The sequence below is a fragment of the Hyla sarda genome, chromosome 1, assembly GCF_029499605.1.
Source record: "Hyla sarda isolate aHylSar1 chromosome 1, aHylSar1.hap1, whole genome shotgun sequence".
NCBI lineage: Eukaryota > Metazoa > Chordata > Amphibia > Anura > Hylidae > Hyla > Hyla sarda.
The window spans coordinates 64,850,615-64,875,624 of NC_079189.1; the positions used below are offsets into that span (position 1 = coordinate 64,850,615).

At 43.0% G+C, this 25,010-nt stretch overlaps 1 long non-coding RNA gene across 1 annotated transcript in view; it reads left to right on the forward strand.

Moving 5' to 3' along the window:
- The first annotated feature begins 961 nt into the window (after positions 1 to 961).
- Positions 962 to 25,010, forward strand: part of LOC130355174 (uncharacterized) — a 94,705-nt gene continuing 70,656 nt past the window's right edge. The window contains exon 1 of the long non-coding RNA XR_008888457.1: positions 962 to 1,082. This is a non-coding gene — a long non-coding RNA (uncharacterized LOC130355174). The remainder of the gene's footprint in view (positions 1,083 to 25,010) is intronic.

Below are 25,010 nucleotides of genomic sequence, written 5' to 3' on the forward strand. Positions count from 1 at the left end.
TGATTACAAACGGGGTGCCGCGTGCAAGATCACGGGGGGTCCCGAGCGGCGGGACTCCCGCGATCAGGCATCTTATCCCCTATCCTTTGGATAGGGGATAAGATGTCTAAGCACCGGAGAACCCCTTTAAAGTAAAACTGATTTTTTTTTAAATCAGTTTTATGTCCCAAGATTGAACGGCGCCTAAGACATCGTCTTTCCCTTCATGTCACTGTATCTCATTTTATGACAATTTAAAGAACGAGTTTTTTTCCAGAAAAAAACTTGAATAACTAGCTTTTTCCAGAATTCGGGTTTCCTACATTTCTCATGGATCTCTATATTATCTGTCGATGAGGATACAAGTGAAATGGGTCAGCGTTTCCCAAGCAGGGTGCCTCCAGCTGTTGCAAAACTACAACTCCCAGCATGGATGTTAGTCATCTGCATCTAGGTCAGTGTTTCCCAAGCAGGGTGCCTCCAGCTGTTGCAAAACTACAACTCCCAGCATGCCCGGACAGCCGAAGGCTGTCCGTGCATGCTGAGAGTTGTAGTTTTAAAACAGCTGGAGGCACCCTGCTTGGAAAACACTGAATGTATGTACAGGTGTAGATGCAATTAATTTGTCCTTGCCTAAACCACTAGACAAAACATGTATGCTGCTGTATATGACAGTGTCGGCTCTGCTGCATCACATAGTGCAGGTGTATACGGCATGTACGTGCCATGCTTTCTATTATGGCACAGTAACAATGAATGAGGAGGGCAGGGCTCGCCTACACCTGCAGGGTATTCTGGCAGCGGTATGGGCGGAAGTGCTGGCAGCTAGGAGCTGGTGCCCGGCCAGATCTCCTGGAGTGAAGGTGTGAGGCACCCGGAAACATCCGACCGCACGAAGTCACCGCTCATTGGTCGCCAGTGCTGGGGAGATAATCAGGAGCTGCGCTGTGATTGGAGGAGGAGCGGGGGGCGGGGCTAGAGGGGGGACCTGGCGGCGGTACACAAGCTGTGAGTCACCTGGAGACCGCGCCAGATAGATCGGGGAGTGCGCGTGGAGTGACGTCATCGCCTCCCTGGGACTGTAGCACGCACAAGTCTGCCGGGTAGGGGGAGGAATGTGGCAATTATAAATACGGGGGGCCTCAGGGGGACAAAATTGTCTCACCATAACTAACTTCAGGCCAGCGCTTACATTGTTTCTGAGGGAAAAGGAAAGATAAAGTTTGGTTGCCATTAGATACAATGGATACCAGTGAAGCTTTTATGTGAGGTAGAGGAGCAAATGCATTTACCATGCCCTTAATGATGTGTGCACTGTGCCCCCAATGACCTGTGCCACCATGGCCCCAATGACCTGTGCCACAAATTGTACCACCATGCTCCATATGATCTTTGTCACCGTTTCCCTAATGACCTGTGCCACAGTGCCCCTAATGATCTGTGTTACTGTGCCCATAATGATCTGTGCTACCATGCCCCTGGTGATCTGTGCCACGTGCCTCTAATGATCTGTGTTACTGTGCCCATAATGATCTGTGCTACCGTGCCCCTGGTGATCTGTGCCATGTGTCCCTAATGATCTGTGCTACCGTGCCCATAATAATCTGTGCTACCGTGCCCCTAATGGTCTGTGCCACGTGCCTCTAATGATCTGTGCCACGTGCCTCTAATGATCTGTGCTACCGTGCCCCTAATGATCTGTGCTACCGTGCCCCTAATGATCTGTGCTACCGTGCCCCTGGTGATCTGTGCCATGTGTCCCTAATGATCTGTGCTACCGTGCCCATAATAATCTGTGCTACCGTGCCCCTAATGATCTGTGCCACGTGCCTCTAATGATCTGTGCCACGTGCCTCTAATGATCTGTGCTACCGTGCCCCTAATGATCTGTGCCACAGTGCCCCTAATGATCTGTGCCACGTGCCTCTAATGATCTGTGCCACGTGCCTCTAATGATCTGTGCTACCGTGCCCCTAATGATCTGTGCTACCGTGCCCCTAATGATCTGTGCTACCGTGCCCCTAATGATCTGTGCTACCGTGCCCATAATAATCTGTGCTACCGTGCCCCTAATGATCTGTGTTACCGTGCCCCTAATGATCTGTGCTACCGTGCCTCAAATGATCTGTGCCACGCGCCCCTAATGATCTGTGCTACCGTGCCCCTAATGATCTGTGCTACCGTGCCCCTAATGATCTGTGCCACGTGCCTCTAATGATCTGTGCTACCGTGCCCCTAATTATCTGTGCTACCGTGCCCATAATAATCTGTGCTACCGTGCCCCTAATGATCTGTGTTACTGTGCCCCTAATGATCTGTGCCACAGTGCCTCGAATGATCTGTGCCACCGTGCCCCTAATAATCTGTACCACCATGTTCTAATAATCTGTGCTACCGTTCCCCTAATGATCTGTATCACTGTGCACCTAATGATCTGTGCCTCAGTGCTCCTTATGATCAGTGTCACTTTGCCCAAAATGATCTGTGCCATTGTGCCCCTAACGATCTGTACCGCCATGTCCTAATGATCTGTGCCACCTTGCCCCTAATGATCGGTATGACCGTGCCCCTAATGATCGGTATGACCGTGCCCCTAATGATCGGTATGAACGTGCTCCTAATAATCTGTATCCCTAAGGATCTGTGCCACCGTGCCCCTTATGATCTGTGTCATTGTGCCCCTAATATTCTGCATTGCCATGTTCTAATGATCTGTTCCACCTAGGGATGTCCCGATACCATTTTTTTAAGACCGAGTATGAGTACCGATACTTTAATTCTAGTACTTGCCGATACCAAGAACGAGTACTTATATTTTAAAGGGAATCTGACACCAGGGTGACGCGGTTTCTGATGCTGCTGACCGTATGATATGTGGGTTCTTGTTGTGTACAATGGAGGCGGCTGCTGTAATATGAGCCAAGATTTCTCTCTTCTCCATTGGACAGAACAGGGAATTTGCATTGGCGGTGAGACCGATGACCACATGGTGAGCAGCGATAGAAACCGGTTTACCTGCACGATCTACATATTAATTGAAGTTAGTGCAGGTGACTCTGCTGTAAGATTGTCTTTAATAGTAGGTAGTATCCCCTTGCAGACATTAGCAGCAGCCCCCCGGCAGTCATTAGTAGCAGCTCCCCCTGTAGACTGCTGCCCCCCTGTAGACATAAGTAGCAGCCCCCCTTTAGACAGTGGGTCCCCATTTAAACAGCAGCAGGCCCCCCCTTTAGACAGCAGCAGGCCTCCCCTTTAGACAGCAGCAGGGCCCCCCTTTAGACAGCAGCCCCCCTTCACACTACACTACCGTGGTTGACCACAGTTTTAGGTCCGGTTGTAAAAGCGCATACGGCGCAAAAATGAGCCGACCAGACCGAACGTTTCACTCCGGCCGGCTCATTGAAATGAATGACATACGGGAGCGCATACGGTGACATACGGGAGCGCGAGCTTTTAGCTCCCCCCTGCCGTATGCGCTCCCGTATGGGACAAAACGTAGTGTGAACCCAGCCTTAGACAGCAGCAGCCCCTCCCCCTTTAGACAGCAGCAGGACCCCCCGTTTAGACAGCAGCAGGGCCCCCCGTTTAGACAGCAGCTGGCCCCCCCCCCTTTAGACAACAGCAGGGCCCCCCCGCTTAGACAACAGCAGGGCCCCCCCTTTAGACAACAGCAGGGCTCCTCCTTTAGCCATTAGTAGCAGCCCCCTCCTTGCAGGCAGCTCACCTCCTCTGTCGGGTGCTGGTGCTGCCGCTTTCCTGCCCCGTTCTCCGGTCCACATCATGGCATCCTATAGGGGAGCATGTGACATATACGTCACTCTCCTTCCTCCGTAGCGTTACGCTGGGCGCAGGGGAGGAGGCGAAGTGACGAGTGTGTCACATGCTCCTCCATGGAACACTATGATGCGGACAGGAGGATGGAAGAATGGGGCAGCAGAGCGGCAGCAGGTATCAGGCATGGTATCGGGGACATTAAATGAGTCCCCGATACCATGCAAATGGCTAGTATCGCCCCCGATACCGATACCAGTATTGGTATCGGGACACTTCCACCATGCCCCTAATGATCTGTGTCACCGTGACTCTAATGATGTGTGCACTGTGCTCCCAATTAACTCTGCCACCTGTCCTCATGCTCTATGCCACCATGCTCCTAATTATCTGTGTCACCATGCCCCTTATGATCTAAGCCACCGTGCCCCTTTGTGTAATTTGTGTCACTGTACCCCTAATGATCTGTGCCACCATTCCACTACTGAGAATAGGAGAATGGTTTTAGCAGGTCCTGCCAAATCCTATGCAGTCCCGCAAACCTCTAAAATGACACATGGAGCTGATGAAATCACAAGGAGGTGATGAAATGCCACAGGGATAATGAACTTGCATGGGGGAGGGTTATAAAATTGCATGGGGGGGTCTATCTCTAAAGTCTGTGACTATGTGTTTGCGGAGGAACTCGGGAATGGACACACATGTTGCGGGAGGGGGTTGGAGTGGAACACACACCTTGCAGGATCTGGCAATAATGGTCAGAAATCAGCGGAAGCCGGATTAAGAAAACAATTCTGTGCAGGGCCGTAATCTGTGCCACCTTGCCTCTAATGATCTGTACCATCATTTTTTAATGATTTGTACCACCTGATCGTGCCCATAATTATCTGTATCACCGTACCCATAATGATCTATGTCACCGTACTTATAATGATCTATGTCGCCGTACCCATAATGATCTATGTCGCCGTACCCATAATGATCTGTGTCACCATACCCATAATGATCTTTGTCACCGTACCCATAATGATCTATGTCACCGTACCCATAATGATCTATGTCACCGTACCCATAATGATCTATGTCACCGTACCCATAATGATCTATGTCACCGTACCCATAATGATCTATGTCACCGTACCCATAATGATCTATGTCGCCGTACCCATAATGATCTATGTCACCGTACCCATAATGATCTATGTCACCGTACCCATAATGATCTATGTCGCCGTACCCATAATGATCTATGTCGCCGTACCCATAATGATCTATGTCACCGTACCCATAATGATCTATGTCACCGTACCCATAATGATCTATGTCGCCGTACCCATAATCATCTATGTCGCTGTACCCATAATGATCTATGTCGCCGTACCCATAATGATCTATGTCGCCGTACCCATAATGATCTATGTCACCGTACCCATAATGATCTATGTCGCCGTACCCATAATGATCTATGTCGCCGTACCCATAATGATCTATGTCGCCGTACCCATAATGATCTATGTAACCGTACCCATAATGATCTATGTAACTGTACCCATAATGATCTATGTCACCGTCCCCATAATGATCTATGTCGCCGTCCCCATAATGATCTATGTCGCCGTACCCATAATGATCTATGTCTCCGTACCCATAATGATCTATGTCACCGTACCCATAATGATCTGTGTCACCATACCCATAATGATCTGTCACCGTACCCATAATGATCTATGTCACCGTACCCATAATGATCTATGTCACCGTACCCATAATGATCTATGTCGCTGTACCCATAATGATCTATGTCACCGTACCCATAATGATCTATGTCACCGTACCCATAATGATCTATGTCGCTGTACCCATAATGATCTATGTCGCTGTACCCATAATGATCTATGTCACCGTACCCATAATGATCTGTGCCCCTATTGATCTATGCCACTGTGCCCTTAATGATCTGTGCCACCGTGCCTCCAATAAAAGTTTAACCCCCCCCCACCTTTTCCCATTTTTCAAATAAGTTCATGTAAACCAAAATAATCATATTTGGTATTGCTGCTTATTAAAATATAACATTAAGGAAACTGCATAGTGAATGGCATAAACTATAAAAAAAATCCAGAATTGCAGATTTTTGGTCACTTCATATTTCAACCCGACCATAAAATGTAACCTTTATTTCGGTCTAATAATACATTATAGTAGTACAACACAATTTAAAATACCAATATCACTAGGGGGTCATAAGTATATCTGTACACAAAGCCTACTTCATAGTTATCTTATATAGGTATAGTGTATAATGTATTCAACAATGATTCTTGCAGCAGTGGGATGCTGATGGCTGCTATCCACCAACAACCAAACCCCCAGGGACACAGAACTTTAAAAACTTAACCTACATAGCCCCCTTGACATGTTTTGCTCAAAAGAGCTTAATCAGAGATCTAGGCTAATGAATGACCCCCTGTGCACCAAGTGGGTCATTTCCATATAACTAAGAAGAGGGATTGCTGGGGAAAGAAGGCACAAAGTATAATTGTCATCGGTGTCACACACACTACAAGCCTGTAACAACAGGTTAGAGCAGGTGATACTGATAAGAGATTCCCTTTAACCCCTTAAGGACATAGTGTTTTTCCGTTTCTGCACTTTCGTTTTTTCTTCCTTACCTTACCCTTACATATATAACCCTTACAATTTTGCACCTAAAAATCCATATGATGGCTTATTTATTCCATGTGAACAAGGGTATGGGTGTGTTGTAACACCTGGGTGTAACGAGATGCAACTGAGTCTCCACGCTACTCAGTATATACCGTATCCAGTCCAATGTAAATAGCACTCGTACAACAGATGTGTTCCAAGCCTTTTAACACTTTTACTTCCAATACTTCTTCATACAAAGATTATTTCATACAGGAATAGTGTACTTGAACACAATGCAAAATCACCCAGTGCATACTCGCCGATACGCGGTCACAGCATTACAACAGACCTTTTCGGCTCCATGTGAACATGTCCATTTACGCTGTGAACCTTGCTTTCTTCTGAGACTAGCGTAGAAGGCTCACCAGCCGGTGAGCTTGATTGGCGACGTTTCAGGATCACTCCCTTTCTCAAGCCTGACCTGAATAACCCACCAGCACATTATATAGACCTGAGTCTCGCGATATTTCATATCTAAAAGTTAAAATCATTATAAAATCTATATAGTGGTAGATGGTAAATCCACAAAAATTACATCAGAACGGTATTTATAAGAATACATTAAAATTACAATATTCATTAATACCATTTGGGAACATCGCATTTAACTTGGTAATCCAAAATACCTCCCTTTTCAATAACCTATATTTTATTTCTACACTTCTAGTCCCATTTATTTCTTCCAATACCATCCATTTCAGGTCACAGACCTGGTGTTGGCTCTGTTGGCTGGGTAGCCTTCTACGCTAGTCTCAGAAGAAAGCAAGGTTCACAGCGTAAATGGACATGTTCACATGGAGCTCCAGCTGGAGCCAAAAAGATCTGTTGTAATGCTGTGACCGCGTATCGGCTAGTATGCACTGGGTGATTTTGCATTGTGTCCAAGTACACTATTCCTGTATGAAATAATCTTTGTATGAAGAAGTATTGGAAGTAAAAGTGTTAGTCTTGGAACACATCTGTTGTATGAGTGCTATTTACATTGGACTGGCTTATTTTTTTTGTCACCAATTTTACTTTGTAATGACATCAGTCATTTTACCCAAAAATCTACGGCGAAGCGGGAAAAAAAATCATTGTGTTACAAAATGGAAGAAAAAATAACATTTTGTAAATTTTGGGGGCTTCCGTTTCTACACAGTACATTTTTGAGTAAAAATGACACCTTATCTTTATTCTGTAGGTCCATACGATTAAAATAATACCCTACTTATATAGGTTTGATTTTGTCGTACTTCTGAAAAAAATCATAACTACATGCAGGAAAATGTATAAGTTTAAAATTGACATCTTCTGACCCCTATAACTTTTTTTTATTTTTCCACTTTTTTATTTCCACAGGTTTTTTTTTTATGGAAAAAGGGGGGTGATTAAAACTTTTATCAGGGAAGGGGGTTAAATCATCTTTATTAATATTTTTTTCACTTTTTTTTTGCAATGTTATAGCCCCCATAGGGGACTATAACATGCAGTACATTGATTTAATACACTGATCAATGCCATTGCAATGTATTGATCAGTGTTATCGGCAGTTGATTGCTCAAGCCTGGATTTCAGGCTTGGAGCAATTAATCGCCGATCAGACACGCAGGAAGCAGGTAAGGCACCCTTCTGCTGCGTCCTAGCTGATCTGGACATCGTGATTTGACTGAGCTGCCGGGAAGCTTTCACTTTCACTTTAGACGCGGTGATCAACTTTGATCGCCACGTCTAAATTAATGCTGGACATCTGCCTGAACTTCGATGTCCAGCATTAGCCATGGGACCTGGCTGCTGATAGCAGCCGGGACCGTGCGGGTATGATGCGTGCTTAGCTCCTGAGCTCGCTTCATTACCCTCCCGTGCCGCAGCGCCATTTAGAAACAGTGTTTTGAGGCAAGGGTTTAAGTGATTTTGAACGTGGCATGGTTGTTGTTGTCAAACAAGCTGGTCTGGCTATTTCAGTAACTGATCTAATGTGATTTTTATGCACAACCATGTCTAGAAGATATCTAGTGAGCCGCAGTTTAGAGTTCTGTGGAGGAAAATGCATTGTTGATGTCAGAGGAAAATGAGCAGACTTGTTCGAGATGACAGAAAGGCAACAGTAATTCAAAAACCTACTTGTTACGACAAAGACTACACCGGGTGCCACTCCTGTCAGCTAAGAACAGGAAACTGAGGCTGCAATTCCCACAGACTCACCAGAACATTGCCTGGTCTGATGAGTCTGGATTCCAGCTGTGACATTTAGAATTTTGCATAAATAACATGAATGGAGGGATCCATCCTGCCTTGAACTGAGCCGCATGAACGGTTCAGGCTGCTGGTGGTTGTGTAATGATGTGTAGGACATTTTCATGGCACACTTTAAGCCCCCTTAGTAGCAGTCTGCATGAGCATTGTTGCTGTCCATTCTTATATGACCAAGGTGCACCCATCTTCTGACAATGAGTTTACTGTTTAACAATGGCCTCCACAGTCACCAGATCTCTATCCAATAGATCACCTTTGGGATGTGGTGAAACGGGAGATCCGCATCATGGATGTGCAGCCGACATATCTGCAGAAACTACGTTATGCAATATGGAGGAAAAATCTGTGAGGAATGGTTCCAGCACCTTGTAGAAAGTATACCTCGAAGAATGAAGGCGGTTTTGAAGGCAAAAGGGGGTCAAACCTGGTTCTAGCAAGGTGTACCTAATAAAGGTAACAAGCTTAGAGTACCATTAAATAGGAGCACAAATTGAACATATGTGTGAGAAACCCTAAAGTAAAAATAAAAGAAGTCCTTAGTTGATGGAGACCTGCACTCAGACAGAAGGAGCAGCAGAGCATCAAAATAGCAGAATGATGTCAGAAGGGGCATCAGAGTACCAGAGTGCTATGAGAAGGAGTAGCAGAGTATCTGAGTGCTGTCAGAGGAAGCAGCAGAGGCAGGAGCGCTTGATAATAAGCTGAAAATGTAAATCCTGATAGTAGAGACGTGGGGTAACTGGCACCATTTATTGCCTCTTGTCAATATTTATATGCTCGATGGGTCTCACAACCAGTTCACCTGTTTGCATGCGGTATGGTGGTGCTCATGCCAGCCAGAGAGCTATGACTGCATAAACCAATATATGTAGAAAGAAGATGCGGATCACTCACCACTGCTGAGATGCTGTATTCTTTATTCCATAATAACGAACTTAGATGGCTTTACAAACTGTGGATGTCATGGCAGGGCAGAAGAATTGATTCCAAGCCTGAAGAAACTCCTCACATTTTGTAATATTGCAACCTTGTGCTAAATATATAAAAAATGATGACAATGTGATAATATTGTTAGAAATCTTTGCTAATTTATTGAAAAGGAAAAACTCAAATATTGCATTGATATAAGTATTCAGACCCTTTACTCAGTACTTAATTGAAGCATTTTGAAGCACACCTAGATTGAAGCACACCTAGATTTGGGATTTTCTGCAGATTCTCTCAAGCTCTATCATGTTGGATGGGGATCGTCGGTGGAAGCCATTTTCAGGTCTCTTTAGAGCTGCTCGATTGGGTTCAAGTCAGAACTTGACTCTGGCTGGGCCACTCAAGGACATACTCAGAGTTGTCCCTAAGCTACTCCTATATTGTCTTGGCTGTGTGCTTAGGGTTACTGTATTGTTAGAAGATTGTTTTCCTTGCACATATCTTATTTAGCTTTTCCTCAAACCTGACTAATCTTGCTATCCCAGCCTCTAAAAAAAAACACAGCATGATGTTGCCACCACCATGTTTCATGTAGAGATGGTACTAGATAGGTGATGAGCAGTACTGCCTGGTGGCCTCCAGACATGATGCTTAGAATTGAGGCCAGAAAGTTTAATCTTGGTTTGATCACAGTCTGAAAGTCCTTTAGGTGCTTTTTGCAAAGTTTAGGTACCGAGTTTTTCAGCATGATTTTTCGTGCTGAAAACGCCCCCCCCCCCCCCCCCCTCAGCTTATACTTGAGTGAACTCTCCTCCTGTCAATCCCTTCTCAGTGGTCTTCAACCTGTGGACCTCCAGATGTTGCAAAACTACAACTCCCAGCTGGGAGTTGTAGTTTTGAAACATCTGGAGGTCCGCAGGTTGAAGATCACTTCGTCATCATCCAGACCCCCCTTTAGTTTTATACTCACCTCCCCTCAGTGGGAAGGAAGGGTGAGCTGTTCTGGGCCATCTATGCTGCAGGGACCGTCTGGTGGGGAGGGTTAGTCGTTCTGGGCTGTCTATCTTCACCGGGAGGCCCTCTTCTCCGCTCTGGGCCGGCCCAGACTAGTGATGTTGCCTTGACGACGACGCACAGGGACTTCCGTCCCTGTGTATGAACGTCCTTGTGCGTTGTCATCAAGGCAACGTCACTAGTCCGGGGCCGGCCCAGAGCGGAGAAGAGGGCCTCCTGGTGAAGATGGACAGCCCGGAACGACTAATCCTCCCCACCGGATGGTCCCTGCAGCATAGATGGCCCGGAACAGCTCACCCTTCCTTCCCACCGAGGGGAGGTGAGTGTAAAACTAAAGGGGGGTCTGGATGATGATGAAGGCCGCAGTGGTCTTCAACCTGCAGACCTCCAGGTGTTTCAAAACTACAACTCCCGAACTACAACAGCCGAAGGCTGTCCGGGCATGCTGGGAGTTGTAGTTTTGCAATATCTGGAGGTCCGCAGGTTGAAGACCACTGATGAAGGGATTGACAGGCGGTGATGATGAAGGGGTTGATGATGACAGGCGGTGATGATGAAGGGGGGATGATGACACGGTGATGATGACAGGCGGTGATGATGAAGGGGGGGATGATGACGGGGGTGTTAATGACCGAGGTCTGGATGATGACAGGGGGGGATGATGACATGGGGGGGGATGATGTATTTCCCACCCTAGGCTTATAGTCGAGTCAATAACTTTTCCTGGGTTTTTGGAGTGAAATTAGGGCCCTCGGCTTATATTTGGGTCGACTTATACTCGAGTATATACGGTAAGCTTTCATTTGTCTTCCACTGAAGAGAGTCTTCTTTCTTGCCACTTTGACGTAAAGCTCAAATTGGTGAGGTGCTGCAGTGATGGTTGACCTTTTGGAAGCTTCTCCCATGTGCACACAGGATCTTCCTGTAACTCAGCCAAAGGGACCACTGGATTCTTGGTCACCTCCCTTCCCAAGCCCTCTTCCCTGATTATTTTCTGGTTGTTCCAAACATTTTCTATTAAACTATTATGGAGGACACTGTGCTTATGGGAACTTTGAACTAGGGGAATACTCACATACTTTATTCCTTTTGGGAAAATGTACTTTTTAAAATATTACCGGAAAACCTCTTGTAGGAAAGGCCACCCAGAAAGTACCAGTACTAACGTGTTTCCATTTATGTTATGTATTAAGTACATTTCCTCATGACATGACATATCCCTTATGGTGGTTTGTTTGTCCTGGCACGTCGGTCTGTAATAATTTGCCTCATAGTCATTATGGTGTCTTTTATATATTATGTGCCTTTCTGGAAGCTTAGTTCTTATCCAATGATGAAATACATAGATACAGTAGAGTTTTGTGGAGTCGTCATAAGTAGTAAAGCTCAGAATGAACATCACTCTGCTTAATGTTTGTTAAACCTGAGGACTATTCCAGTCTGAGACAAAAAATTATTGAAAATGAATGAACAATACATGTTGCTAAACTTTAAGGGCTGATACTTTAGAAAGTTCAGAACCTTTCATGTTATGACTAATGTGACCTGTAGTAAAACATTCCTATTCTTTTAGTCATCAGTACATAGTGATACTCTAGAGCATTGTTCACTTGTTCATTAATGTTAGTGTCAACAAAATGACAAGTCCTAACAGCAGTTACAATGTACAGATGAACATTACATGATGTAATCTAATTATAAAGGGGTTTTCCAGGAATGGGGTTCTAAAGTATTTTTTTTATTTCTTTTTTCAACAAATGCACAAAAAAATATATACTTTCTGTATTAAAGGGGTTATCCAACATAAGGTGACTTTATTATTCACCTGTCAGATAGTAATGGACATGCTTAGGAAGGATCTGTGCTTGTCTTGGGGCTAAATGGTTGTGAGTCCACCATGACACTGCCATTTCTTTTTGTGAAATGGCTATTTTCTATTAGAGTTCCCTCCCTCCAACTACAAGTCCCGGGATCCCTTGTTTGTAAGTGTGAGGTCACTTTTCTCCCTCCCACACATCAGCCACCGCACCCATTGCACCACAGCTTAGCCACCTTGCATGCACTATTTCTCCCGTTACTATCTTCCGTCACAAAATAACGGCCGTTATTAATAATGGACTATAACGGGTTAAAACGGCTATTAGAACAATCCCATAGACTATAATGGGTTTTTCTAATGGCCGTATAGGATTTTGTAACTGCCATTTTCAGCTGATTTTCAGACGGAACTTCGTACGGATCTTTAAAATGGAGTAATTTTGTAGTGTGAAAGGGGCCAAATGTGTATAGGGTGGTTAGATTTTAACTACCCAACCCTTTTGTTTTTAAGGGGATAAGATGCTGGCAGACCTGTTCACATCCCCTATAAACATTTGGCTGACAGCTGTATGTGGGCACCTTTAGGAAACCAGTGAACCTATCATAATGCTTTTAGAGTGTAGGAGGATACCTGAGTGTCTGAAGAAAGTCCACGTAAATACGGAGAGAACATGCAAACTCCATTCACATGATAGCATTTGTCATATTTGAACTCAGTGCTATTTACTATACAACCCATATAGTATATGTGTCTGTTTAGTTTAAAGGGGGTTTCTAATTTAAAGGAAAAGCTGCAGAAACCAAAGACTGTTCATTCACACGCAAGAACACTACCTTTTAGAGTTATAGGGGGAGATTTATCAAAACCTGTCCAGAGGAAAAGTTGCTGAGTTGCCCATAGCAACCAATCAGATTGCTTCTTTAATTTTTGAAAAGGCCTCTGAAAAATGAAAGAAGAGATCTGATTGGTTGCAACTTTGCAACTCAGCAACTTTTCCTCTGGACAGGATTTTAATAGATCTTCTCCATAGACCGTTATCCAGAGACTGTCATATTCTTGTTTAGCAGAACATTGAGGTGCAGTTCTTACAGGACGTACCCTTTGCAGTCTCCTCCTTGTCTCCTTTGGGTGTTTCATAAGATGGGACTTAAATAGCCCAATTTTGCTACTTTAAATACTGGCAATTTTTCCTTCCCTTCCTCTAAATCGTGCCTATACTGCAGATACGATTATTGGAATTTTGTAAACTGGTTTTTTATAGCTATTTTTCACGTTGGATATTTGCTGTACAGAAGAACAAACAGGGACTGCAAGTTTCACTAAGTATCGGTGTCATTTACACAATAATTCTGGTCTCCTCTTGGTTTTGGACTTCTCAGGTGTTCACAGGAATTTTGCATACATTATTTAACAAGAGAAGAAATATAAAGCTGTAAAACAAGTTTATTGTTAATCTGACTCTTGCAATAAACGAAAGGTATTGCAACTTCAGAAATGCTGTGCTCTAGGTTATTATGTATGAAAGCAGTCATAGCTATATGGTGGTCCTTAGACCCTTGTCAGAGCGGGCCCTGGGAAAGGCTTCTGCAGAGAGGGATTAAAGGGGTACTCCCACCCTAGACATCTTATCCCCTATCCAAAGGATAGGGGATAAGATGTCTGATCATGGGGGTCCTGCCGCTGGGGACCCCCGCATTATTGATGCAGCACCCACCTGTTTTTTCACTGGAACCGCTAGATGGTCTGAGTCGCGACTACGGGAACGGAAGTCCGTGACGTCAGGACTCCGCCGCCGTGTGACGTCATGCCCGTCCCCTCAATGCAAGTCTATGGGAGGGGGCGTGACGCCCCCTCCCATAGATTTGCATTGAGGGGACGGGCGTGACGTCACATACCCTTTAAGGCTATGTTGAGACGTCAGAAAATCTCTGTGCGGATATTCCTCAGACTGCACAATATGGACTATATGGACCGCACAGGAATTCACCATCTCTTAGACGGCTATGCATTGCGTGCGTAGTTCGCAGAAAGAATGGACGTGTTTATTCTTTCTGCGGACACGGAAATTCTGGCATGTGCACGGAAGAATCCCATTAAATCTAATGAAACTCTGCTGCAGTGGAATCTCTGTGCAGAATTCCAATGCAGAATGCTGCACAGAAATTCAAAAATGTTCCTTAACTCTAGGTATTGTTTCTGCTTATAGTACTTAGAGTACAGAAGAGCTGTCGTTTATACCCTACATTCTCCAAAGCCAAGAGTATAATTTTAATCCTCAAACATATATAAGAACATGGAAAAAGGAGTAAGTGACATCCATTAAAACAAAGACTGAGGTGGTGGGATCACTTATATAAATGAACTATAATATCTGTCATAATGTGCAGGTGTATTAATAAAACCTGGGTCATACCAATGGTACTACAATCCTAACCATAAGGGCTGCAAACATAGATCACAGTAATATATACACAAGACCTTTGGTGCCACAAAAAGCATAATAATAATCTGGACCAAAAAACAGACAAAGATGTGGATAGAAGCAGACAGGAAAAATGCTCTCTCACCGCAAAATGAATGAAGAGAGATCCAACTTAAAACAAAAATAGGCCTCAAAATGGAGAGAAACCACAGTGCCCAGCAATGAGAGATCAAGATAAATGGCAAACAAATAACACTGTTCTACAGGTAAAATGTTGCCAGCATGAAAACAGCTGTTCTTACATAATTTTGGGGTGCTAAAAAATTACATAAAAAAATGTATATTGGCTCTAGTTTCCATGATATAAGCAACCAACTAATGAAGTAAGGTTTATAAAGTGCTTTATGCAACTTACACCATAGATTAGATAGTCAGTATTGGTGACCAATAGAAAACCGCCAAGCGTACCAAGATGATGCAGTATTAGCTAATATTACGTCACCAAATTCTATAAAAGTTACAGTATCTGTTGCTTGGAGGGTTTAGGGTGGGTTTACACTGCGTTTACTAACTACGGGAACCCGGACACCTTCTAATTCATTTGAATGAGACAACCAGAGTCACATATTAACTCCGGTTGGCTCATTTTTGCCCTGTATCCTGTTTTCTGACCGGACTGAAATCTGTGGTATGCCGCAGTTTTCAGTCCGATCCCAAAAACGGATACAGGGCAAAAATGAGCCGAACCGAGTTAATATGTAACTCTGGTTGTCTCATTCAAATGAATTAGAAGGTGTCCGGGTTCCCGTAGTTAGTAAACGCAGTGTAAACCCACCCTAAACTCGCAAAACAACAGATACTGTAACTTTTATAGAATTTGGTCACGTAGTATTAGCTAATACTGCATCATCTTGGTACGCTCAGCTGTTTTCATGCTCGCAACTTTTTACCTGTAGAACAATGTTATTTGGCTATTACCTGTAGGTGGAAAATGTAAAATGTCCGTTGCATGAAAACTAGAGCCAACTAACAAATTTCATTATTATATTTGAATTCAGCATGTGAAATTCATTAAGAAATGGCACGTTTCATTTCTGAAACAAAAAAAAAGTTAAAGTTTGTAGAACAGTGTAATCAAAGTCCATTAACTGGGAGAGCGTACCTCAGATAGCTCAGATAGTGAGGTAGGTCCCTCTCTGAAAATATAAGCCCTCTTTAGCAAATTTTCATCCAAAATAGTGGTGTAGATTGCTCTTCTATGTTATCATTTTTTCCAAAAAGAATTGCTTGACTAGTTGCTGGGGCTGCAGTAAGAGTACCGCTGCCTTGTACCCAAGTGCCCAGTTCCCGATGCGGTCCTCTTCTTTCTGGTTCTTGTGGTGTTTTGTGTGGGCAACTCTTCCCCCCTGTACATAATTGTCCTTTATTATTGCCAAAAACCTGTTTCCTTTGCTGGACCTTTCAGCTCCCCAGAGTAAACTTCTCCATAATAATAATTTTTTCCTGCTTCTCTGCCTTATCTACGTGCCTTATTATTAGGTTTGTGCTGCTTCCATTATACTTGGAGGCTTATAACAAGCCCCTATCAGTAGTTTATTATTCTTTCTCATTCCCTTTTTTTCTTTCTTTCTTTCTTTCTTTCTATGTATGGGGACTCCACATATTGACTTTCCTGACAGATGTATCCATGCAGACTCTGTGAGGCAGGATTTTACATATAAGAAAACTCCTTCACCCTTTGTATGGTCATTCTTAAATAGTCTGTAACCCTGCAAAGTTACCCCCTTAAGGGAGCAGCCAATTTTCATTTTTAAATTTTCATTTTTTCCTCCTTACCTTTAAAAGAGAACCTATCATCAGTGTTTATCATGTATAGCATGTGGCAATGTCTTTATAGTTGGTAAACTCTTGTTCTTACTATGCACAGGACATGTAAAGTTTTGAAGCTTAAAAGGTGTCCCCCGCCAGCCCGTAAGTAGTCCCCTGGGTGGAAGCCATCTTCTTCTAATCCCATTTGCTCCAGCTGTAATCATGTCCCTCTCAGCATGATTGACAGCCCAGGCTTGGCCTGCGTCATCCCTTTGCTCCATCTGCTTAGGGAGCAGCATGGTGACAAGGGCTGTCAGTCATGCTCAGTGGACGTGTGGTGTCGGTGCACGATGAGGGAATCATCCTGTTCGTGTCGCCAAAAGAAAGTTTTGGCGGCCACTGGGTGTTAGTAGACGTACCTTGTTTACTTTGTGATGCCATGGCACTGTTTATCCGATCCATGGTCCGAAGGTGGGAAGCAGTTTTCCTGGGCCAGACACGATGAGCTTGTAATGAGCTTGTGAAGTTGGTATATCACAAACAGCTGGCCTCAGTGTGAGAGTGCAGCGTACCCCTTGCGAGCCTTGTTGCCGTTCTGAGACTTGTGGTGCTTTTCACAGAACTGAATTGTAGACTGTAGATTCTGGTTGCTAGGATCCTTCCAAGACACTGTAGACTATTCTGCAGGGGCATGAATCTTCCCAGCGAGTGACACTTGTAGGATAACCAGTGGTAAACTTGAAACTGAAGTAGGCCTCTGCTTAGGACATAGTAGGAAAAAAAGGGAGAAAAGGAGGACAGCGCCTCGTGTATTACCCAAGGTGCCAGTGTCAACAAGGACAGGGTAAGGTTGGCTCTTCAAGATGGCCACTCACTTGATAGGAGAAGAAATTGCGCATATCACCCCAATGAGGTACTGGTGGTAATCTGGAGACAAACTGCTGGGCCCAATGGTGAAATGGAAAAGAAGAAAGCTTCTCCCATACAGGATATAGAGGATAATGTGGAAAAAAAAACTTTTGCGTGCGCTGTTCCTGGTTCCAGTGAATTCAAGCCAGATGTTAAAGTATGGTTAAAGTGCTGCAAATGGTTTTGGTTTTAATATTTAATAAACATAGTGCTTTGCAGCACTTTAACCATACTTCAGCATCTGACTTGAATTCACTGGAACCAGGAACAGCGCCCACAAAAGGTTTTTTTGCACATTATCCTCTGCTTAGGACATGACACACAGCACACCTGAGCTTAGCTGTTGACCAGTAGACTCACTAAGTTGGAAACTAACTGTAGACCAACTCCTCCTCTGTATCTCACTACATAGAGGGGACATTTGGGGTCTCATTGGCTCACATGGTCACATGGGGTTCACTGCTCACATTTTTAAAGGCACAGTGACATATTAAACTTACATACATGGAATCATAACAAAATCAATTTAACCCCTTCAGGACACAGTGCGTACAGGTACACCCTGATGTCCTGGTACTTAAGGACAGGGCGTACCTGTACACCCATGGGAATTCCTGTCCCCGCCGCTTGCCGGGCGGGGACCGGACCGGGATGCCTTTTGAAATCATTCAACAGACACCTCATGCAAACCCCTGGGGGGGGTCCTTAGACCCACCATGTCAGCGATATCCGAAAATCGCCGGTCTATTCAGAAAAATTATTCGGAAAATTAGCGTTGATTCCAGGTCAATTGGGTCTCCAGTGACCCAGGGGAAAAGGGTGATAGATCACCCTTTACCAGCAGAAGTGAGGTGGCACGGGTGCCACCTCAGGATCACGTGATTGGTCGGTCGGAACAATCACTGTCCTGCTGTGCGGTGATCGGGGCGGCAATCGAGGCCTTACATACCTCGGCGGAGGTCAGCGGCAGGATCAAGACAGTAACGGCAGGAGCTGCGGAGGCGGCAGGATACAACAGGAACAACTCCCAGCATGCACAGCCAAAGGGCATGCTGAGAGTTGTAGTTTTGTAACAGCTGGAGACACAACTACAACTCCCAGCATGCTCTTTGGCTGTCTGTGCATGCTGGGAGGTATAGTTATGCAACAGCTGGAGGCACATTTTTTCTATGAAAAAGTGTGCCTCCAGCTGTTGCATAATTACAACTCTCCGCATGCACAGACAGCCGAAGGGCATGCTGAGAGTTGTAGGAATGTGCCTCCAGCTGTTGCATAACTACAACTGCCAGCATGCCCTTTGGCTGTCAGTGCATGCTGAGAGTTGTAGTTTTGCAACAGCTGTAGGCACACTGGTTGGGAAACACTGAGAGTTTGTTACCTAACTCAGTATTTTGCAACCAGTGTGCGTCCAGCTGTTGCAAACTACAACTCCTAGCATGCACTGACAGACCGTGTTGGGATTTGTAGTTTTGCAATAGCTGGAGGCACACTGGTTGCGAATGGTTGGAGTTAAGTAACAAATTCAGTTTTTTGCAACCAGCGTGCCTCCAGCTGTTGTATAACTACAACTCCCAGCATGCATGGACATCCAAAGGGTATTGCATTAGGAGAAATTGCATTCCAAATTTTGAGGGGCTTTTTCTCCTTTTACCCCTAATGAAAAGGTAAAGTTGGGTTCTACACCAGCATGCTATTGTAAAAAAATTTAATTTTTTACTCTAACATGCTGGAGTTGCCCCATACTTTTCATTTTCACAAGAGATAAAAGGAAAAAAAGCCCCCCAAAATTTGTAACCCCATTTCTTCAGAGTATGAAAATACCCCATAGGTAGATGTAAATTGCTCTGCTGGTGAACTACAATGCTCAGAAGAGAAGGAGCGCCATTGGGCTTTTAGAGAGAGAACGTGTCCGGAATTGAAGGCCATGTGCGTTTACAAAGCCCCCATGGTGCCAGAACAGTGCACCCCCACCCACATGTGACCCCATTTTGGAAACTACACCCCTCACAGAATGTAATAAGGGGTGCAATGAGCATTTACACCCCACAGATGTCTGACAGATTTTTGGAACAGTGGTCAGTGAAAATGAAAAATTTTATTTGCACAGCCCTCTGTTCCAAAGATCTGTCAAACGCCAGTGGGGTGTAAATGCTCACTGCACCCCTTAATAAATTCTGTGAGGGGTGTAGTTTACAAAATGGGGTCACATGTGGGGGGTCCACTGTTCTGGGACCATGGGGGCTTTGTAAACGCACATGGCCCCCTTCCATTCCAAACAAATTTTCTCTCCAAAAGCTCAATTGTGCTCCTTCTCTTCTGAGCATTGTAGTTCGCCCTCAGAGCACTTTACGTCCACATATGGGGTATTTCCATACTCAGAAGAAATGGGGTACACATTTTGGGGGGCTTTTTCTCCTATTAACCCTTGTGAAAATGACAAATTTGGGGTAACACCAGCATCTATGGGGTGTAAAGGCTCACTGTACCACTTGTTAGGTTCCTTGAGGGGTGTGGTTTCCCAAACAGTGTGCCATGTGGGTTTTTACAGCATGCAGCAATACTAATTAGTTATTTTTTGTTTGTTTACATTGTTTATATGAAGAGGGGTGATTTCTTTTTTAGTATTCTTTAAAAAAAAAATTGTCTCCCCTAGCGGACTTGTATCAGTAATTATTCAAGTGGCCATACAGATTAAGGACTCATTCACACTGCTGTCAGGCTTTGTTAGGTGGAGCTCCATTGGCAGTTCTGTCAAGTTTAGCAGAGAAAAAATGGTGCAAGCACTTTTTTTTTCTCCGCTAAATTCCTGTAAAAATACCAGATCACTAACGGGCCTCATGCAAGTGAATCAGAGCCGTCGGGACCCGGCAGTAGCTGTTTTTATCCAAACTGTTTTGGGGTCTGATCAGCTCAAGAGAGAAAAAAAAAAAGCCCATCGGATCCTTAATGGGTTGGTGCAAACGGCCGTGTGAACCTAGCCTAATGCAGTTATATTGCAGTATTTGTAGCCAAAAACAGGAGGCAGTTATTTGCCTTACTGGTTAACAATTTTGTGGTCTTTAGTGGTAAATACTATTATCATGTTTCATAACAATATGATAGGCAATGGTAAAGTATGCAGTTTTTCATCATACAGTTTTTCATTGTGAAGGTGGTTTATATATTCCCCCGCACACTGGCTTTAGTCGTCCATAATACGGTTACATATTAACATCCATATTAAAGCTGTAAAGAGATGTAACTCCCGCAGTCCTTAGGATAAATGTTTTTTCTAACCCTCTGAAACAATTTTATTAATATATCAATTATACCTTTTGGTTATGTGCCAACAAAATTTTTTTGCTGACATTTTACAGCTCAAATAACATACATTTTTTAGGCAAAAAATGCTTTATTGAGTAATATTTCTGGCTGTTTTTTATTTATTTACTTTATATATATATATATATATATATATATATATATATATAGATAGATGAAGGGGAGCACCGTGCTCAAGGATTCCAGATCCATATAAATTTTGAGACTTTTATGGGACCTAGAAAAAGATAAAGCCCAAGAAGTTTTTGGAATTTTTATATCCCAAAATATGTTTTAAAAACCATGCCAAAATATGGATGTATTTTCACGCATAAATAGTTGAAAAAAGTGAACTGATGTGTAATTTTAGTGCTGATACTATTACATCTGTAAAATTAAGATGTGTGTGAACTAAGTGACATTTTACTATTGACTTCAATGGAACTTAATGGTAAATAATGGCAATTTTTGGGACTTTTTGGTGGTGATATAAAACAACAGTTTTTGGGACATTTCACAGCCCCAAAAATGGTAAAAACTGTGGTTTATTAACACCTGTGTAGAGGAAGAGTAGTGCAGTTGCCCAGTGAAAAATGAAAGAAGCAATCTGATTGGTTGCTATGGCCAACTGCACCACTCTTACTCTACACAGGTTTTGATAAATGTCCCCCTGTGTGTGCACATAGCCTGATTTTTATATTCCAATGTTTTTTTTAGGTGTCAAACTGCCATTTTGCCCTGAAAACACTAACTCAATGGGGCATTAAATTAAGTGGGAAATTACTGCACAGTTTACATGTCATTATTTTTGTCTGTAATTATTACGACCATAAAAAAAAGTGACAAGAATTTATTTTGTAGAGTACGGTAATGTGTTTTTAATGCTTTTTTACGAGTTTGTTGCCCTTTTTTGCATTTAGACCTGTCAAAATACTTGCAAACAACTACCTAATTGACATGCAAAAAACATACTAAAAATTCCAAGAAGAAACTACAAAAGATACAAAAACATGCATGAAAGTGCTCAAAATGGGCTGAATAGCAGTAGCCTAAATGGCTGTTGTGAAACATGTGAGCAATCTCAGACTGGTTTTCCTATGCCTTGTTAAAATTATAAAATCTACACTAATTTGCATAATTGCACTGTAAGATGCCTGAAAATATCCCAAAAATGCAGAATAAAATCACTTAGGAGTGTTTTAGGCCCAAATTGAAGCATTTACAACACACTTTCCCTGATTTACTAGGACTGGAGGGTAGTTTTGTGCATGTTTTTTTTTTCCACAAATTTTTCACAGCATTTCCACATTTTTACCTACATTTGGACTTTTTCCTATGTTTAAATTTTTTCACAAATGCTCTGAGCTGTCCGGTTTTCCACAGCTCAAATCCAAAAAAGCCCCTCAAAATTTGTAACCCCATTTCTTCAGAGTATGAAAATACCCCATAGGTAGATGTAAATTGCTCTGCTGGTGAACTACAATGCTCAGAAGAGAAGTAGCGCCATTGGGCTTTTAGATAGGGAACGTGTCCGGAATTGAAGGCCATGTGCGTTTACAAAGCCCCCATGGTGCCAGAACAGTGCACCCCCACCCACATGTGACCCCATTTTGGAAACTACACCCCTCACAGAATGTAATAAGGGGTGCAATGAGCATTTACACCCCACAGATGTCTGACAGATTTTTGGAACAGTGGTCAGTGAAAATGAAAAATTTTATTTGCACAGCCCTCTGTTCCAAAGATCTGTCAAACGCCAGTGGGGTGTAAATGCTCACTGCACCCCTTAATAAATTCTGTGAGGGGTGTAGTTTACAAAATGGGGTCACATGTGGGGGGTCCACTGTTCTGGCACCATGGGGGCTTTGTAAACGCACATGGCCCCCTTCCATTCCAAACAAATTCTCTCTCCAAAAGCTCAATTGTGCTCCTTCTCTTCTGAGCATTGTAGTTCGCCCTCAGAGCACTTTACGTCCACATATGGGGTATTTCCATACTCAGAAGAAATGGGGTACACATTTTGGGGGGCTTTTTCTCCTATTAACCCTTGTGAAAATGACAAATTTGGGGTAACACCAGCATCTGTGGGGTGTAAAGGCTCACTGTACCACTTGTTAGGTTCCTTGAGGGGTGTGGTTTCCCAAACAGTGTGCCATGTGGGTTTTTACAGCATGCAGCAAGTGAATCAGAGCCGTCGGGACCCGGCAGTAGCTGTTTATATCCAAACTGTTTTGGGGTCTGATCGGCTCGAGAGAGGGAAAAAAAAAGCCCATCGGATCCTTAATGGGTTGGTGCAAACGGCCGTGTGAACCTAGCCTAATGCAGTTATATTGCAGTATTTGTAGCCAAAAACAGGAGGCAGTTATTTGCCTTACTGGTTAACAATTTTGTGGTCTTTAGTGGTAAATACTATTATCATGTTTCATAACAATATGATAGGCAATGGTAAAGTATGCAGTTTTTCATCATACAGTTTTTCATTGTGAAGGTGGTTTATATATTCCACCGCACACTGGCTTTAGTCGTCCATAATACGGTTACATATTAACATCCATATTAAAGCTGTAAAGAGATGTAACTCCCGCAGTACTTATGATAAATGTTTTTTCTAACCCTCTGAAACAATTTTATTAATATATCAATTATACCTTTTGGTTATGTGCCAACAACATTTTTTTGCTGATATTTTACAGCTCAAATAACATACATTTTTTAGGCAAAAAATTGCTTTATTGAGTAATATTTCTGGCTGTTTTTTATTTATTTACTTTATATATATATATATAGATGAAGGGGAGCACCGTGCTCAAGGATTCCAGATCCATATAAATTTTTAGACTTTTATGGGACCTAGAAAAAGATAAAGCCCAAGAAGTTTTTGGAATTTTTATATCCCAAAATATGTTTTAAAAACCATGCCAAAATATGGATGTATTTTCACGCATAAATAGTTGAAAAAAGTGAACTGATGTGTAATTTTAGTGCTGATACTATTACATCTGTAAAATTAAGATGTGTGTGAACTAAGTGACATTTTACTATTGACTTCAATGGAACTTAATGGTAAATAATGGCAATTTTTGGGACTTTTTGGTGGTGATATAAAACAACAGTTTTTGGGACATTTCACAGCCCCAAAAATGGTAAAAACTGTGGTTTATTAACATCTGTGTAGAGGAAGAGTAGTGCAGTTGCCCAGTGAAAAATGAAAGAAGCAATCTGATTGGTTGCTATGGCCAACTGCACCACTCTTACTCTACACAGGTTTTGATAAATGTCCCCCTGTGTGTGCACATAGCCTGATTTTTATATTCCAATGTTTTTTTTAGGTGTCAAACTGCCATTTTGCCCTGAAAACACTAACTCAATGGGGCATTAAATTAAGTGGGAAATTACTGCACAGTTTACATGTCATTATTTTTGTCTGTAATTATTACGACCATAAAAAAAAGTGACAAGAATTTATTTTGTAGAGTACGGTAATGTGTTTTTAATGCTTTTTTACGAGTTTGTTGCCCTTTTTTGCATTTAGACCTGTCAAAATACTTGCAAACAACTACCTAATTGACATGCAAAAAACATACTAAAAATTCCAAGAAGAAACTACAAAAGATACAAAAACATGCATGAAAGTGCTCAAAATGGGCTGAATAGCAGTAGCCTAAATGGCTGTTGTGAAACATGTGAGCAATCTCAGACTGGTTTTCCTATGCCTTGTTAAAATTATAAAATCTACACTAATTTGCATAATTGCACTGTAAGATGCCTGAAAATATCCCAAAAATGCAGAATAAAATCACTTAGGAGTGTTTTAGGCCCAAATTGAAGCATTTACAACACACTTTCCCTGATTTACTAGGACTGGAGGGTAGTTTTGTGCATGTTTTTTTTTTCACAAATTTTTCACAGCATTTCCACATTTTTACCTACATTTGGACTTTTTCCTATGTTTACATTTTTTCACAAATGCTCTGAGCTGTCCGGTTTTCCACAGCTCAAATCCACCACATTTTATGCGGGAACATTAGTAAATATGTTTGGATTTTTTTTTAAATGTCATGGACACACCCCTTTTGACAATCACACCCCCTTTCCCAGGCTGTCATAACCCAAATG